The sequence below is a fragment of the Oratosquilla oratoria genome, chromosome 10 (assembly GCF_046742065.1).
Source record: "Oratosquilla oratoria isolate Oo_2021 chromosome 10, ASM4674206v1, whole genome shotgun sequence".
In the NCBI taxonomy this organism is placed as follows: domain Eukaryota; kingdom Metazoa; phylum Arthropoda; class Malacostraca; order Stomatopoda; family Squillidae; genus Oratosquilla; species Oratosquilla oratoria.
The window spans coordinates 29,653,156-29,658,155 of NC_134786.1; the positions used below are offsets into that span (position 1 = coordinate 29,653,156).

Genomic DNA, 5,000 nt, shown 5'->3' on the forward strand with positions numbered 1-5,000 from the left:
GACTTACTAATTGGGATACGAGAAATACAAGAGGACATAAAAAAGGAACTTAAAAAGGGACATTTATAGAAGAAATCTGTAAAAGAATAGCTTTCCCAATAGAGTGGTGGATGTATGGAACAAACTGGACGAAACGATAGTGTATGCAAAAACCATACAAGAATTTAAGAACAACTTAATACTGCAAAATACAGAGACGGGACACACGAGCGTAGTTCCCCTTCCCGTAAGATATAAATAAGCAAATATACTTACACACACACACACACACACACACACACACACACACACACACACACACACACACACACACACACACACACACACACACACACCACACTACACAGTACACAATTCGTGGCGCAGTTGGTAGAGCTCCCGGCTGCCACTATGGAGGTCCTGGTTCGAATCCCGCCTAGGGCTGAAATAATTTCAATATCGCTGCGTTACGGGTTGTTACTTCAACTCTCGTGAGCGGGGAGTTGGGTGTGCGTATGCGTGTAAGGTTACAGCATTACCACAGATCGGTCATATACGAGCTCTGAACTCTCTTCCGGGAGGGAAGTGGCTGTCGATCACGAATTCAACACGTGATCTAAAGGCTACGGTGAAGCGCGCACACACACACACACACACACACACACACACACACACACACACACACACACACACACACACACACACACACACACACACACACACACACACACAAGCACGCGCACACACACACACACACACACACACACACACACACACACACACACACACATACACATACACACACACACACACACACACAAATGCACATGCACACAAACATGCACACACACATACACATAAACACACAAACACATACACACACACACACACACACACACACACACACACACACACACACACACACACACACACACACATGCAAAACTATTAAAAAAAGTGAACACGGAAGAAGATTGTGAGTCACTACAGAGTGATCTAAATAAAGTATGGGAATGGAGTAGGAAGTGGGAGATGGAGTTCAACACTAAAAAGTGTAGTACAGTATAACGGAATTTGTAAAAAGCAAAAACAGATTAACAGGATCATATAAATTGGGAGAAGAAGGAATAAAAAAAAAGTAGAAAATGAGAAGGACCTGGGAGTCATTGTTATGAATAATATGTCACCTGAGAAACATATAAATAAGATTTTTGGAGAAACTTATAATCTAATAAGAACGATCAAAGTGGCATTTACATACCTGGATGAAGAAATGGTGAAGAAAATTCTAACCACTCTGATAAGACCAAGATTGGAATATGCAGCAACGATGTGGTCACCAAGTACAAATAAATGTATAAAAAACTTGAAAGAATACAAAGAGCAATTACAAAATTGGCACCAACACTCTCAAAACTATCATATGAAGAGAGACTAGCAAAACTTGAACTATAGACACTAGAACAAAGAAGGGAGAGAGGAGATTTGATAGCTATTTACAGAATCATGAAAGGCATAGAAATTATTGATAGAGAGAATCTGATAAAATGGGATTACAGAAATACAAGAGGGCATGGGAAGAAAATCAAGAAAGATAGCTATAGAAGAGATCTGAAAAAGAACAGCTTTCCTTACAGAATAATAGAAAGTTGGAACAAGTTAGATGAGAAAGTGGTGTGTGTAAAAACAATACATGAATTTAAAAATACAACTAGGTAAATACACACACACACACACACACACACACACACACACACACACACACACACACACACACACACACACACACACACACACACACACACACACACACACACACACACACACACACACACACACACACACACACACACACACACACACACACACTTGTGAGGTGACAGTGGTGGTGGACGAACGAGACAGGTCTGTCACCTCCTGTCTCAGGTGCAACGGGGCGCTCTGTAGCTGCCTGGGTCAGCTTGTTGACCCTTCTCCTGCTATTTATTTTCTCCTAGTTTATGCGCGTTAACTGTTATGTACGGACCAGTATTGCCATACAACTCCCCTCGTCAGAGATACCGACCCAGTGAAATTTATGCGTTAAAACGAGGGTGTGGTTATCCTCCGAGTTCAGTGATTCAGCGCCTGAAAGACATGAAACTCTTCCGAAGTCGTGGCCGACGAGGTGGTAGAAAAATTACACGAACAGTGCCTGTGATCATAACCACAACAAGTGCAAAAAAAAAAAAAACAGAAAAAAGGTTGAGCCAAGATCTCGCAATCTCAGTGAAGTGCCACGCGTTTGGTACAGCCTACCGTCCCTCCTGCTGTCTAACGTTACCTCCTTAACCAACAAAATGGAGGAAGTGATCGAAACAGTACGTTCTACAGGATGTGACATGATGGCAATTACTGAAGCGTGGCAAATTGTGCCTGAAATGTGTAATATTGACAATTTTGTGCTATTTCACCACCTCGGAGTGAATCGTGGTGGTGGTGGAGTGGCGTTGTTCTGTCGTGCGGACCTCAACCCCTCACACCTCAGGGTTGATATTCCCGAGTGAGTTGAGGCTCTGTGGGTGAGGCTTAACCCCCGCCTTCACCCCCGCCACACCGCGTCCATCATTATGTGCGTGATCTATCATCCTCCACGTGCACACACCGCCGCTCTCATTACCGATCACATTATTGAGACCGCTGACTCCCTACGTTTGAAATACCCCGCTGCAAAGCTGGTTATTTGTGGGGACTTTAATCGGCTAGACACAAGTGAGATTCTACATCAATTAAGTCTCACTCAGGTGGTGAACTTCCCCAACCCACAAGCAAACAACTCTCGACCTTATCATGACCGGCATGGCTAAGCAGTACTCCCCTCCCAGACCTCTCCCCCCCCTCATCGGCAGGAGCACCCACATCACCATCCAGTGGTCGCCAGCACCCAGCAATGCCAACCGTAGAACTGAGGTCACTCGACACCACCGCCCCATGCCTGACTCTGCCATGAGGGAGTTTGGGAGGTGGATAGTGGAGTACCCCTGGACGGAGGTTCTGGAAGCCGAGGATGTGAAAACTAAGTGGAGAAACTACTCGACAACCACTACAGCTTTTCATTTTTTTTCCGATCAAGGACTTCTCCGTGAACCCATCAGACGTCCCATGGATGACACCCCATATTAAGCGTCTCATTAAACAACGCAACAGGGCATATTACACTGATCGACCCCTCTTCAGGTCCCTTAGAAATAAAGTCATCAAGGAGATAAGTATTGCCAAGTCTTCGTACTACCCTAATAAAGTAGAACACCTCAAACAACAAAATAACAGTCAGTGGTTTAGTAAGATCAAGGCTCTCTGCGGGCTACAAAATAATCAGGCCTCTCACCTGCCCTGCGCCTCACACTTACCACCTGACTTAGCTGCTCAAGAGATTAATACTCACTTTGCCTCTATCTGCCAGACCTTACCCCCCCTTAACCTCTCCGGCCTACCTGCCTACCTCCCCTCCCCCTCACCCCCTGCCCCTGTCCAGGAGGCTGACGTTGCCACTAAACTAAGTAAATTAAAGTATAACAGATCTACAACACCTTCTGATCTACCTATCAAAATCTACAAAGAATTTGCCCCAGAACTTGCCCTCCCACTTTCCTCCATAATTAATGCTTCACTGAGTCAAAACTCCTGCCCCAGTGACTGGAAAATTTCATATATCACTCCCATCCCCAAATGTCCGAACCCACAGTCACTAAGCGACCTTAGACCTATTGCCATCACCCCAATCCCAAGCCTTATTTGTGAGGGTTTTGTGTTTGACTGAGTATACAACAAAATTAAAGATCAAATTGATATCCAACAGTATGGGAACATGAAATCCTCCTCCACATCTCACTATCTTGTTAATCTACTGGACTTCTTGCACAGCCACTTAGACAAGCGCAATACTTCTCTAGCCTTGACCTTTATTGACTTCAAGAAAGCGTTTGACCTTGTTGACCATAACAACATCATCTCCAAAGCCATAGAACTGGCGATCCAACCGCACCTGGTAGCATGACTGGCCGCCTTCCTGACCGGACGTCAACAGGCAATGAGGTACCAGGGATCGACATCCTCCCTCCTCCCCCTGATCTGTGGGGTCCCTCAAGGGACCAAGATGGGACCACCGTGCTTCCTCATCCTCATAAATGATGCATTAATGGACACCCCACATAGATGGAAATACGTCGATGACTGCACAGTTGGCATTCCCATCAACACCAGGCAGCCTGACTATTCTTCGCTGCAAAACATCCTAAATAACCTTAAAGCGTGGACCGAGAGCAGCAATGTGACAGTTAACCACAGCAAGACCGTGGTCATGCACGTATGTACATCCAAACAGGCGGTGGCACCACCTCAACTATCACTAGGAACCCACTCCCTTCAGGTGGTCCAGTCCGCCAAGCTACTTGGCATCACATTAGACGACCACCTTAACTGGAACCAGCACACCAACAACATCATCAGGACAGCCTCATACAAACTCTACATGCTGAGCAGATTGAGGTCCCTTGGCACCCCATCACCAGATCTAATAGGAGACTACACCACCTTTGTACTCCCCGGCCTGGTCATCATCACTCAACATCACACAGAGGAGTAAATTAGAGAGAGTGTCCGACAAGCACAGTAAGGCACTGAGTAAGTTTGGACAGGACCTAATGTTCCACCCACGTCACCGTCACTTCCTCCCACCTGACACCACAACCACCCGCCACGCAACACGACATTCTAACAAGATCAAACCCATCAGAGCACCGAGGACTGACCGATACAAGAACAGTGCTATTCCATCCATTGTTCGTACAATAAACTCATTATAAAACTTAGACTAGGCATTTCAATCTTATAATTACTGCATTACTCATAAAAGTACTGGATTGTATTATTGTCAGTGTATCACTGCTATCTCAATAAACCTATTATTATCATTATTATTTATAATTATTATTACACACACACACACACACACACACACACACACACACACACACACACAC

The 5,000-nt window shown here is 45.2% G+C and overlaps 1 pseudogene; it reads left to right on the plus strand.

The window, feature by feature from the left end:
• Window positions 1-1,309: 1,309 nt before the first annotated feature.
• The window catches only part of LOC143028831 (uncharacterized), a 21,308-nt pseudogene continuing 17,617 nt past the window's right edge, over window positions 1,310-5,000 (plus strand).